Source organism: Gambusia affinis, linkage group LG01 (genome assembly GCF_019740435.1).
Source record: "Gambusia affinis linkage group LG01, SWU_Gaff_1.0, whole genome shotgun sequence".
NCBI lineage: Eukaryota > Metazoa > Chordata > Actinopteri > Cyprinodontiformes > Poeciliidae > Gambusia > Gambusia affinis.
Window position 1 is genome coordinate 40,444,254 of NC_057868.1, and position 14,993 is coordinate 40,459,246.

The following is a 14,993-nucleotide window of genomic DNA, read 5'->3' on the forward strand; positions in this document are numbered from 1 at the left end:
TGTAGCACATTTCAGCATCAAGGCATTTCAAAGTACTTTACATCAGATCAAACGCAGAAACACAATGCAACATAGAATCATTAAACAAAACACGACAATGAGTCAAGTTCCATCAATAAATTTGTAATTGATTACGTTTCAAATAAACAGTTTGGTCTTTAGTCAAGTTTGCATCCGTAAATGTTTTACCTGTTACACTCCTACTGTGTTATATGGAACAAAATACCTGTTGCTATTTTTATTCCCACTCACAATCACAGAGCTTAAAATGATGAAAACAGACTTTCAATGGACTTCCAGCACCAGGCTCCATACAACTCTTTCACAGAATTTCGCTCTGGGACTCCGTCGTCCCTCACAGATTTTTGTGCCATTTCAACACAGAATCAACAATCAAACCATAACATTAAGTCAAGTTCCATCATTAAATTTGTAATTGATTACATTTCAAATACAATCCTAAACAGGTGGCTTTTTAGTCGAGATTTAAAGGAGGTCAGTGTTTCAGCTGTTTTACAGTTTTCTGCAAGTTTTAGTCTCTCCCTGTTTTAACACACATGGATCCAATGCCAGGTCATTAGAGACCTAAAGAGAATATTGACCTGCTGATAGATTGTTTTACCACCAGGGAGAGACTAAAACCTGCAGGATGCCGGCCCTCCAGGACCCACTTTGGACACCACTGCTCTAATATGTGCTAACATTGAAATTTGAACTCTGGCGAATTTGCTGTGAATGAACGGATTAAAAATCTGCTGCTGTTGGATCAACCTTCCAGACCTCTCAGGTCTTCTGGCTCTAGTTTGCTCTGCAGAACCAGAACCAGAACCAGAACAAGCATTCGGCTTCTATTCACCAAAAACCAGGAACAAACTTCCAGAAAACCTCCAAACAGCTGAAACACTGAGCTCCTTTAAATCCAGGCTGAAACTGATCTGTGTAGAGCTGCTTTTATTAGTAAAGGAACATTGATCAATATATTTGATGATGGTTCTGATCATGAAATTTGATGAAATGTAACGTTTGTTTCTTAATTTCACAACTGCTGACTGTGTTCTGTTTTTAAGATGTAAAGCACTTTGAATGCTTTGTTGCTGAAATGTTTCATTCAAATAAACTTGAACGTAACCTGTTCATGTTCAAGGGTAATTGTGTGAACTCAGCCAGAACCTGGCAGCTCAAACGTTTAAAGAACTGAAAGGTTTTAGTTCTGCTGTCGTTCTCTGCATGTTGCTGGTTATGTGTGTTTTTCTGGAGAAGATGATAAATTGTTCAATAAACATCTGGAAACTTTGTCCCTCTCATTTCTGAGATCCATAAATATAAATTAATGACTGGAATGTAATAGAATAAACTCTTGATTATACTTAATTTGGATTTAAGACCATTCGACTGATAAACTGAATTATTTTATTTGGTTTATTTGGAGTAGATTTGGTTCCTGTCCTAGAAGCTGCCTTCAGGGTTTGGCCTCCTGTTTCATCTGATCTGTTTTCTGTTGATCTTTGATCATTTGATCCTTTTAACAACAGAGGTGGAAACCAGCAAACAGTCATCAGATCCACATGTACAGCAGTCATCGTGTTTCCAAATGTTCCAGAAGGGCTTCAGGGTTAAACTCTGTCATATTTAATGATAGTTTCATTCTTTGTAATAATATATAACTAATGCAAGTTGAGCTTCAATCATTGAGCCCAATCAGACCTGAAACAACAGACATGTTGGGTGTATTTCATTTCTCTTTGGGATCAGTAAAGTATATTTTAATAATTGTTTTTTTTTATTTTATTTTATGTGTTTTGTTCATATTCAAAGATTTTGCTCATAAATAAATTCCCTTTATCAATATTTTGGTTCAGGTCAATAATCAATAATCTTCTTACCTGACGTTTTAGATGTGAATAAATGAAAGTAGATGAATAAAATTATTTACTAACACAACAAAAACAGGAATCTTTAGAGGAATTGAACCAACAACCCTTAATCAGACATAACTGGATCATCTCCAGTTGAACCTCTTTAATGACTTTAAACTGTTTGATTCAAAGCTTTTTAAGAGTCAAACTAATCGACTCGCTGACCTGATCATGATTGTTAATTCCAGCAAACTGCTGAATCATCAGAACCTGTTTACTTTGGATAGGCCGATCTCCACAGCATCAGGGTGTGTCTGACTCAAACGGGTCGTCTGGTGTTTGAATATCAGATTTCATCCAGAACTGCTTCTGTTCCTCCTTCACTTTGTCAACAAACTTCTGGGACCCGATCCGTCCCGTCACCACTTCACTAACACACTACAAATATTAACATTAATATTTAGAAATGAGTATTAAATAAAAACATGAATGCCTTTGGAAATGTTCTACACTGTAAAAACTGACATCCTTCTTCAAATTCAATTTTAAAAAATACTTTATTGAGCCAAAATGGAAATTGAAGTGTTAAAATTTATTATTTTATTTCTTAAACTGAGCTTCTTATAAAGACTTTAAAGTTATTACACTGTGGTTATGTTTTATTGCCACTTCAGTTCCACATTTATTTGGCTGGAAAGTCCATCTGTCTGTCCGTCCGTCCCAGTCTATCATGCTGTAAAACATATTTGCCCTATTAAACATTTTTTCTGTTTCTCCTTTTTTTGTCACAATTTAATGTTTCAAATCATCTATTTTTTATTTTTCATAAAGAGTGAATCCCAGAAGCAGTTTTCAAACGATGATTTTAAAAATCATGGCCCATCAGAAACAACAGCTTGTGAAAACTCAACAATCCCTCTGAGCTGCAGCAAAATTGCTTTAGTTCAGTCACACTGGACGGTTCTGAGTATGAAGGATGTTGATTTTAGAGCTCTGTCCACCATCAGAGAGGTTCAGTATGAATTATTATTATACCTGCAGGTCAGGGAATAACCAGGCCAGGGTCAGGCTGCTGAAACTGAGCTGAAAACAGTTTAATCAAACCACCAATAAATAAATAGAAAGGTTTTTGGTTTCCTTACTGAATAAAATCATCAATTGAAAACTGCCTGTTGTGTTAAGTCAAATTATTTTTGTACAATATTACAGTTAGTTTAATGATATGGAACATTAAATGTGACAAAAAAGTAAAAATGGAATCAGTCTGTGAGAGGAAAATACTTTTTCACATGTAAACAAAAATAGTAGATTCAATTTTTAAAACGTTGGCGACAGAAATATTGAGGGCAGTTATGATTTTTACTTTTCCATCAAAAACACTTTGAAGTCATCACACGTTTATTGCATCAATGTGCCTGCAACTGGTTTACATGTGGTGCAGATTAACTACAGTCCAGCAGAGGGAGCTGTCCCCGTTTAGATTGGACTATGAAGTTTCTGTTCATAAACAAAAAATGACAGAAATATTGTGTTTGACAAAAAATATTTAGCATTTAAGGTTATTGTTATGATGTTTAAAGATGTTTTATTAATAAACATCTTAATAAAAAGCTCTAGTTAGCAGCTTTTTAACTAGAGCTGCTAAACTAAAAGCTCCTTTTTCACCTCTAAACCTTCAGACTATATAATTTCTTTGTTTACATATTACTTATGCTTCTTGTCATTAAATTAAAATTAAAATTTCTCATCTGGAGACGAGGGTCCGTCGGATTGTCGAACCTTGGATTCAGGAAGAGCAGTGTGGTTTTCGTCCTGGTCGTGGAACACTGGACCAGCTCTACACCCTGGAGGGTGCATGGGAGTTCGCCCAACCAGTCTACATGTGTTTTGTGGACTTGGAGAAGGCGTTCGACCGTGTCCCTCGGGGAGCCCTGTGGGGGGTTCTCCGGGAGTATGGGGTACCGGGCTCCTTTATACGGGCTGTCATGTCCCTGTATGACCAGTGTCAGAGTCTGGTCCGCAGTAAGTCGGGCTCGTTTCCGGTGAGAGTTGGACTCCGCCAGGGCTGCCCTTTGTCACCGATTCTGTTCATTACTTTTATGGACAGAATTTCTAGGCGCAGCCAGGGTGTTGAGGGGATCCGTTTTGGTGGCCTCAGGATCAAATCTCTGCTTTTTGCGGATGATGTGGTCCTTTTGGCTTCATCGGGACGTGATCTGCAGCTCTCGCTGGAGCGGTTCGCAGCCGAGTGTGAAGCGACTGGGATGGCGATCAATGCCTCCAAATCCGAGGCCATGGTCTTGAGCCGGAAAAGGGTAGAGTGCCTTCTCCAGGTCAGGGGGGGTGTCCTGCCCCAAGTGGAGGAGTTCAAGTATCTCGGGATCTTGTTCATGAATGGGGGAAGAAGGGAGCGGGAGATGGATGAATGTCTGTGATCGACATGGTGCAGTGTCTGCCGTCAAGCGGGCGCTGTACCGGTCCGTCGTGGTGAAGAGAGAGCTGAGCCAAAAAGCGAAGCTCTCGATTTACCGGTCGATCTACGTTCCCACCCTCATCTATGGTCATGAGCTTTGGGTCATGACCGAAAGAACGAGATCGCGGATACAAGCGGCCGAAATGGGTTTTCTCCGTAGGGTGGCTGGGCTCTCCCTTAGAGATAGGGTGAGAAGCTCAGTCATCCAGGAGGGACTCAGAGTAGAGCCGCTGCTCCTTCACGTCGAGAGGGGCCAGTTGAGGTGGCTCGGGCATCTGGTCAGGATGCCTCCTGGACGCCTCCCTGGTGAGGTGTTCCGGGCACGTCCCACCGGGAGGAGACCCCGGGGAAGACCCAGGACATGCTGGAGGGACTATGTCTCTCGGCTGGCCTGGGAATGCCTTGGGATTCCTCCGGAGGAGCTGGTGGAAATGGCTGGGGAGAAGGAAGTCTGGGCCTCCCTTCTGAAGCTGCTACCCCTGTGACCCGACCCCGGATAAGTGAAAGAAGATGGATGGATGGATGGATGGATCTGGAGAAACTTTGGGTTAATTTTGCTTCCCTGTGTAGAAGATCTTCCCATCAGGCTGGTTCTTCCAGCTCAGTCTGATCTCAGCCTTCACTGCCTGGTCCTGCAGCTTCTGCTGGAGCTGAAACACAACAATCAGAAAAGTCAGGAACACACACCGAACACACAAAGAACACACACTGAACACACAAAGAACACACACTGAACACACAAAGAACACACACTGAACACAAAAGAACACACACTGAACACACACGCCCACACATGCACATGTTTGTTTGGCTATCTTTGTGGGGACTTTCCATTGACTGCCATTAATCTCTACAGCCTAAACCAGGGGTCTCAAACTCCAGTCCTCGAGGGCCACTGTCCTGCACATTTTAGATGTGCCACAGGTACAAAACACTGGAATGAAATGACTTAATTAGCTCCTTGTGTAGATCAGTTCTCCAGAACCTTGCTAATGACCTAATTAGTCTGTTCAGGTATGGTACAAAAGAGGCACATCTAAAAGTTGAAGGACAGCTGCCCTTGAGAACAGGAGTTTGAGACCCCTGGCCTAAACGTTACCCTTATCCTTACCCTATCCATTCCATACCTAACCCTAACTCTAACCAAGCTCATTTCATACCTCAGTCCTAAATCTAACCCCTGACCCCAAAACAGCATTTTCCTTGAAGGGACCAGGCTTCGGTCCCCACAAGAAGCACTGGGTCCCCACAACGTAGTACATGTCAGGAAAATGGTCCCCAAAGGTATTAAAAACAAACCCACACACACACACACACACACACACACACACACACACACACACACACACACAGGCCGGTCTGTCAGGAACTCCCTAACCTCTTTCTCTCCACAGTTTGCTCCTGGGCTGCTGAATGATTAAGATAAGAAAAACTCCAGAGGACAAACTAATCTGGGTATTTAAATCTTATTTCTGAAGATTCAAGAAAAGACTCACTTGCTAGTTTTGCTGAAGGCAATAACTCAGGATTGTGCTTCTTGTGTTGATGGAGGAGTGTGTAAATGACTTTGCTTTGTTCAAGAGCCTTTCCTTCACTGAGGAGCTCAAGTAGCTGAAGAAAACAACAAGGAATCTTTAAAATAACTTGCAGAACGGCCAGGTCCACTTTACTTGTGACCAGGGTGAGTAAGGGCAAGGGTCGGGGTCAGAAGGAGGTCAAACCTGAAGCAACTTCTTCACAGTTCTGATTATAAGAGCTTATTTAACCTTTTGCTGTTTCCTGGATGTCAGAATGTTAACATCAGGCTTATGGTGTTAGTTTGGAAAAACCGGTTGGATTTTAGCTCTTGCTAAACAAAACCGATGCTTTATTTTCTGGAAGAGTCAGTATTTCAAAATTCTGACTCTTTGCTCCAGATTCAGAAACTCATCCAACTCCAGCTCCACCATCCTCTTCAATAATATCCAACCTACTCCTCTGTTGTTTAATCTCCTTAAGCACAATGTTTCTTTCATTTATGCTTTTCAGATATCATCATTCACAGTCATAACATTCAGATATTTTCCTTCAGACAATTCAATTGATCAGTTTCCCATCTCATACATTTAATCTCTTCCATCCTATCTCCATCCTCAACCCCTTTGAGCCAATCTTTATTTTTCGACCAGAATTTCAGCAAATGTTTCATCTGAAGGTCCACACCACATCTGAGATTTCTGAAATCCAGACACTTGAGTCTGGATCTCCAGACATCTCAGTTAATCCCTGTTAAGATCAGGCATCTCTCTCGAACTTTATTCCGCCCATTGTCTTTCGTACACTCAACAAAAATATAAACGCAACATTTTGTTTTTGCTCCCATTTTTCATGAGATGGACTCAGATATCTAAAATTCATTCCAGATAAACAATATTACCATTTCTTTCAAATGTCCACAAATCTGTCAAAATGTTTGATAGTGAGCACTTCTGCTTTGCTGAGATAATCCATCCCACCTCACAGGTGTGCCACATCAAGATGCTGTCCTGACATCATGTTTGGTGCACAGTAGGGGTTGAACCAATTAGTCGACTAGTCGACTCTAGGACGTCTCGCGAGTTTTTACATTTCATGTTGACTAGTCGCAGTCATGTGATTGCCGGTGGTGACAGCCTGTGCTGATCTGACAGCACAGTAAACGTCACAAGACACGAGAAAAATAAGTTAATACATTAGTTTAAATGATATGTAGATGGATGCATATTTGTGGTTTTACAGTGTTTTTAAAAGGAGATGGAGTTGCAGCTGCAGTCGACTACAAAACACGAGCCGTCTAAAACTCGCCCCCTTCCCGCTAAGGATGTCACTTAGCGGCTCGCGAGTGTCTTTGTCACAACGATCTAACTAATACATTATGATGTTATGTTGCTGATTAAATAAAGACCTGTGGTAATGACAGCTGCTGATTAAATAAAAGCCTGTAGTTGGTAATGACAGTGTATACTTGTCTGACATATAGCCGTGAGTTCGTGCTAAGAATGACACTTCGACGGAGACAGAGCCGGGTCCCTCTCTGCTCTTCCCTCTTTGGTGTCATCAGATCAGCTGTCAGAAGTGCGTTGCTATGATGTCACAACGACTAGTCAACTCGACATCGACTCGACTTTTATCATGTTGACGTTGACTAGAAAATATCTTAAATCGTTCAATCTGCTGAGTCAGCAGAGCTTCCTGCCGCGCATCGGGCGGAGGAGAAGCAGGTGGTTTTGTTGAATTCAGCTGTAACCAAACTGGATCCGTTCATAACAAGTTTGGCTTGTGATGTTCCAAAAGCACCATGTAGTCAGTGTGATAATTTGACTCCTTTAGTAACTATCCAGAGATCATCAGCATCAGCAGGTGTTTAGAAAAAAAAAGTCAGACCCGACTTTGTGCAACAAACTTTTCCCCGCTGCTCACGAAGAATGATCTGTTTATTGCTCTTTTAATTCTCCATAATAGACTTAGCAAAAGCAGGAGAAGGGGAGTGTGTGTGTGTGTGTGTGGGGGGGGGGGGGGAGCTGGGGGTCAATATTTGCTGTGAAAATAGCTAATAAAGCCTCCAAGTAGTTGTGAAGGGTTTTTGCTCTTACGTCACTATGACGTCACCGCGACTAGTCGACATCGACTCGACTATTATCATGATGTAGTCGACCTTAAAAAATATGTAGTTGTTCAACCCCTAGTGCACAGGTGTACCTTATACTGCCCACAAAAAAAGGCCACTCTGAAATGCGCAGTTTTGTCTCACAGCAAAATGCCACAGATGTCGCAAGCATTGAGGGAGCTTGCAATTAGCATGCTGACAGCGGGAATGTCAACCAGATCTGTTGCTCGTGCATTGGATGTCCATTTCTCCACCATAAGCCATCTTCAAAGGTTTTTCAGAGAATATGGCAGTACTTCCAACCGGCCTCAAAACAGCAGACCACATGTAACCACACCAGCCCAGGACCTCCACATCCTGCAGGTTCACCTCCAAGATTGTTTGAGACCAGCCACTCAGACAGCTGCTGAAACAATTGGTTTGCATGACCAAAGAATTTCTGCACAAACTGTCAGAAACCGTCTCAGGGAAGCTCAACTGCATGCTCGTCATCCTCATCAGGGTCTTAACCTGACTCCAGATCGTCGCCGTTACAGACTTCAGTGGGCCAATGCTCATATTCGATGGCGTCCGGCACATTGGAGAGGTGTTCTCTTTACCAATGAATCTCGGTTTACATTGTTCAGGGCAGATGGCAGACAGTGTGTGTGGCGTCGTGTGAGTGAGCGCTTTGCTGATGCTAATGTTGTGGATTGAGTGGCCCATGGTGGTGGTGGGGTTATGGTATGGGCAGGCATCTGTTATGGACGAAGAACACAGGTGCATTTTATTGATGGCATTTTGAATGCACAGAGATACCGTGATGAGATCCTGAGGCCCATTGTTGTGCCATACATCCATGAACATCACCTCATGTTTCAGCAAGATAATGCACGGCCCCATGTTGCAAGGATCTCTACACAATTCTTGGAAGCTGAAAATGTCCCAGTTCTTGCATGGCCAGCATACTCACCGGACATGTCACCCATTGAGCATGTCTGGGATGTGCTTGATCGGCGAATACGAATGCGTGTACCAGTTCCAAATATTGTCCAGCAACTTCTCACAGCCATTGAAGAGGAGTGGACCAACATTCCACAGGCCACAATTGACAATCTGATAAACTCTATGTGAAGAAGATGTGTTGCACTGCATGAGGCAAATGGTGGTCACACCAGCTACTGACTGGTTCTGAGTCCCCAGATCCCCAATAAAGCAAAAGAAAAAAGCACATTTCAGAGTGGCCTTTTATTGTGGGCAGTATAAGGTACACCTGTACACTAATCATGATGTCAGATCAGCATCTTGATGTGGCACACCTATGAGGTGGGATCGATGATGTCAGCAAAGCAGAAGTGCTCACTATCAAACATTTAGACAGATTTGTGGACAGCATTTGAAAGAAATGGTAATATTGTTTATCTGGAATGAATTTTACATCTTTGAGTCCATCTCATGAAAAATGGGAGCAAAAACAAAAGTGTTGCGTTTATATTTTTGTTGAGTGTATATGAGCAGTGTCTTCAGCATCCAGTCAGATCATCACTCATCTCTCCATCCCTTCATCTCCAATGAGACAATCCAAGTTTAAGTTGCTGGTTATCCCCAGTGTAACCTCAGGTTATATATATATATATATATATATATATATATATATATATATATATATATATATATATATATATATATATATATATATATATATATATATATATATATATATATATATATAACTCTTTTCTCCCATGCTCCTTAAACATTTTCTTAGATACAATACATTGTAGACTTTTTCCCCTTAAACAATAAAAGTCACATTTTACTTAACTTAGTTAATGTTCTACACTCACATATTGGAGGGTTTACACACCGTAAAAGTCCATAACAATATAGTGCATATATGTATTTTCTGCTGGCTTAAAACATGCAGTAAATGTAGCGTTTGCTAATATTTGTTATTTACTACCGTCAGTAAATGCATCAACTTTACTTGTCTCCACCTTACTGGTCAGTCAAGGGCAAAATCAAGTTTAAGCAATTTGATTGGTTGTGATGGACCGGGGGTGAGAACTGGATGAATGTGTACGTGCTAGCTGCTGTGTACTGGCACTCGGCCGGCGGCCGTTCATGGACTAGGTTGGATATTTGCCGTTTTGGACTGTTATTTTTAGCTAACCAGTTGGAGCTACGAACTTCTTCCTGGGAGTTTTTGCTGGATTTTGGAGCCGCAGAGCCGAACCACGCTCAACGTTTTGCTGGATTTTGGAGCTGCAGATCCGAACCACGCTCCTGAGCTGGAATGGACTGTTGGACCGGAGTCGGAGCTTTTTTGTTACCGTTTGTTTGAAACTGGTAATCCATGGTGGGGTGAGTAACCCATGCCTCGTGGTTGTTCTGGGAGCCGCCATCATTGGAACTGCTATTCTGAGGACGAATGCTAACCGAGTCCCTTCAGGCCTGCAACGTTAAGAAAACTAATGGACTGTTTTACTCATTCCAGGAACTGAATGGCGTGGTTGATACCACCAGTTTGATTCATTCAGCCTTGTTTTTTGTTTTATTGTATAAGACTTGTTTAAAGGGTGGTTTTGAACAGTTCTGAGACCAAATGGTTGCACTAAGTGTGGTAATTAAAGTTAACTGTACATTGCCCTTGGTTCATTACTGACCAGTATGATTCATTAAACTGGTACGTTTTCCACTTTACCATTTTGCTTTCTTATTTTAGTATAAGGTCCAAGTCGCACTACATTTAGGTCTTAGTTGTAGTTGTTTTAGCCTTGCTTTTGTGCTCAGTTATGCACTCTATTAACAATACACACTGTTGCCATTTAATACACTATTTACTCATTGTCAAGTATTTGATAGAGTGTAGGTCAGAGAATCTAGGCGCTGTACATAGGGGAAAACTAGAACAGTGGTTACACCACAATATGATTCATGCATCCTCAATAATCTCAGTGATTCATGACAAGCTCATTCTCTCGTCTGTTCTATTTAAATCAGACTCTTTTGGGGTCCTATGTGGACTCGGGGAAAATAAGAAGATCCGTTTCCCAAAGACCAAATCCCCACACAGAGTCTTCACCTCCAAAACCATCCATCAACCTCCCCAGATAACCAAATCAAAACCCTTCATCCCTTCATCCCTCCATCGCTCATCCTTTCTTCCCTCATCCCTTCATCAATAGTATATCTTTGTGGCATGGTCCTTGCTAGTGGCCTGTTCCTTGAAGGAAGTAATGCAAGACAGTTTACCTGACTGAGATCATGACAGATGTACATTTCAGCAGTACATTGCACCCAGTATACTGTTGCACATTGGCACTGTCCTGATGGAGAAAACAGGAGACGGTCAAGAACAGCTGATCCAAACAGAGTTCTCTACATCATCACAACGGCTGATAACCATTGAACCAACTGGACAACAACAACTGTACACTGCTGTACAGTAGATAACCAACTTCTAGCTGGATATCTGACATGTGAAGAGACCAAACTAGCTCTACATTTGTCATTTCCCAGAATGCATCTGGCCCCTACCAGTAATCTCCTTCTACCATTTGGCTGCTCTTTTTCCTGAGAGTTGCTAGTGAAAGTGAATCAAAAATATTTATACTAAGAATAAATTCATACTGTCAAATTTGTACCATTTTAAAGCACATTTTTACAGTTATTGATGGATGAAATATATCATTTGAATCAGCAGGTTGTTGGAAATGTCCTGGGTTCGATTCCCGGCCCGGGGTCTTTCTGCATGGAGTTTGCATGTTCTCCCTGTGCATGGTGGGTTCTCTCCGGGTTCTCCGGCTTCCTCCCACAGTCCAAAAACATGACTGTCAGGTTAATTGGTTTCTCTAAATTCTCCCTAGGTGTGAGTGTGTGTGTGAATGGTTGTGTGTCCTGTGTGTCTCTGTGTTGCCCTGCGACAGACTGGCGACCTGTCCAGGGTGACCACGCCTCTCGCCCGGGACGTACCTGGAGAGGAACCAGAAACCCTCCTGACCCCATTAGGGACAAGGGTGAACAGAAAATGGATGGATGGATGGATGGATGGATGGATGAACGTTGTCGAAAACGTTTTAAAAACTCATGTAATATTTTCAGTCATATCTCAGAGTAACTGAATGTTTCTTATCTTCATACAGATGAAATTCGTTCTTTTTACTTTGTTCCTTTGTGGATTCATCCGTAAAGTAAATGTCAGTGAAATCCTTCTCTTCTGTTTGCTGTTTAGAAAATAAGTTGTAAAAATTCTACTTTTAGTGTTTTTATCTCTTTATTTAGACTGTATGTGAAACAGGCTGTGAAACACTGAACAAAACCTACACACTAAAAAAAATATAATTATCCTTGACATTGATCTTTTGTAAATTTTTTATATTACATTGTGATTTTTTTCCCCAATGGGTAGTTTTTATAATTTAATTTGAGACACGTATTTTGTTCTGGGTCAAACTGACCCGCTGATTAAAATCAATATAATTGTGTCATGTAGAGAGGATTTACGTTTTCCCCACTTCCTCTGAGTGTCCACTCAGTGTTGGTGGAGTTTGCCCACAGGAACAGAAAATGTTGTATGAACATCTGCTTTCTCACATACCCTTCTGTGGCTTTCTTTCTGCTACACACCTGGTTGAATCTTTGGGTGATTAACAAGCTTCTGCAGGACTTGATGGCTGCAGAAGAGATTATGCAATCATGAGGGTCAGCTGTTCTGATCATCTAAAACATGCAGAGCAGGGGGACCTGCGGTCCCGGTGACCCTTGCCACATGTCTTCCCCCCTCTCCTTGCCCTCCTTCCTGTCTGCCTACTGTTGCAAAAATACGACCCACTAGCGTTGCAAAAAAAAGAGAAAAAGAAAAGTTCAAGGGGGTCGAATACTTTCACAAAGCAGTGTAATTCAGAATAAAATTAAATACAAGACACATACTCATCAATTAACAATAAAATAAAAACAAATTATGTGAATATCCTACTTTGGCCTGTAATCTACCAGCTTGCTTTTTTATTTTGATCTGGAAGAAAATATATGTTTAAGAGTTACATTGCATCCCCTCATCCACAGTCCTGATTATGTGCTTGGTAAATAAATAATCTTTACAGTCACTTGACTTGTGGTGCAGATTAACATGGACCTAAAGACACCCTGGTGCAGCGGTCCAGTGAGCTTTCCCACTTCAGCGTCAATGCTAGTTAATACACACACGCCCACACACACACACACACACATGTTTGCACAGCTATCTTTGCGGGGACTTTCCATTGACTTCCATTCATTTCTACAGCCTAAACCTTACACTTATCCTAACCCTAACCATTACATACTGTTGAAGAAAGAAATAATAAGTTAGCTTAATTTTTTTGGAAAAAAGCTTGGCTCTCTCAATTTCTTTCCTATTTCCCGGATTCTTCCAGCGAACCACGTGTGTGCCAATCAGGATCAACGAGGCGTGATGACGTCACAGAGTTACAGCGTTTAATCTCATAGAAACCCACAATGAAGTAACAACATGAGCTGGAAAGCAGCCAAGATACAGACTCATACCTGAGACAGACAAAGAATAAAAACAAGGACAGAGAAAGAAAAGGCAAAGACATGTCTTTGGAGAAGGCTGATGCCAAAACGGCAGAAATATACCAGCAATCTGATTTATTATTACTGTGCACAAACTTTTATAGTGTAGGTGTTTCCTAACTTTTTAATGTATTCAATTGAGGCGTAGCTCTGTATGACCAATCAGACGCTACCTTGGACGCCAATAAAACTTAGAACTTCCCCTAATTTCACGCCAGAGATCAAAGGCCATTTGCTCTCTGGAAGAACAATGGAGCAAGCAGCTGCATCCTGGTCTCCTGGGCTCTAAGGCCATTCGGGCAAATAAAAGCATACAACAAGACTTCACAGATACCTGTGAAATTCGGAGTGCCTCCCGGCCACATCAAGTAATTTAGTTTAAGGAAAGATTATCTTCACAAACCTAGTTTTGCATTGAGCCTCTCCAAAGATTTGAATCTTTGCCTTATTACATACATCCTGAACAGTTTTCTAATACTAAACAACACATTTTCATTGAAACAATTTCCATTTGGTTCAGATATTATCATAGACAGTACAATTTTCAAATACATTCAGCATTCACCATTCTAAACTTAGATAATGCACTTTAATTATAAACTTGCTATTAATACTTAGAAAAATGTTAATGATCTCAACATTCTATGTTGCATTTTAGTTTAAACCATACCAGATGTGATTAAAAGACGTTTGATGTTCTGTGAACCCAACCGAGTTCTGTTTCACAGGCAATACTAATTTTATGGCCTCCTGACCTCTGATAACACAGCAGGAGGAACCTCACAGAGAGATCACAGATTTGACCTACTTCTAAATATTTACTGATAGAGTAGTTTTAGTTTCAAATCCTTTACACAAACCTGTTTAAAATTAATAAATTTGTTCAAAATCAGACTGTTCATTATAACCTTTACATCTGGGGTAAGATTAGCTGTATTAAGCACTAAACAATAATAATTTTCCTTAACAATACCTAACCCCTAACCCTTACCCTAGCAACCATCTACGGCAGGGGTCTCAAACTCCAGTCCTCGAGGGCCGCAGTCCTGCAGTTTTTAGATGTGCCACAGGTACAAAAAACTGGAATGAAATGGCTTAATTACCTCCACCTTGTGTAGATCAGTTCTCCAGAGCCTTAATTATTCTATTCAGGTGTGGAGCAGCAGAGGCACATCTAAAAGTTGCAGGACTGTGGCCCTCGAGGACTGGAGTTTGAGACCCCTGATCTACAGGAACTTAAGGTAACAATCCACCGTTAAGACAAAAAAACCTTAAAATGGCCCAACAATAGCCTATTAACAACCTCCCAGGCTGTGGGAATCTAGAACAAGACCAAAAACCTCTCCTCAAAACTGCAGATATAAGTAAGAACCACACCACTTGCGGTACCAAACGCTAGCTTCCCTCCTTTTCCAAGCTTTATACATCACCAAACTCACCTCCTAATTGGACACAGAACTTGACCTCGAGGCTTGATCACCTC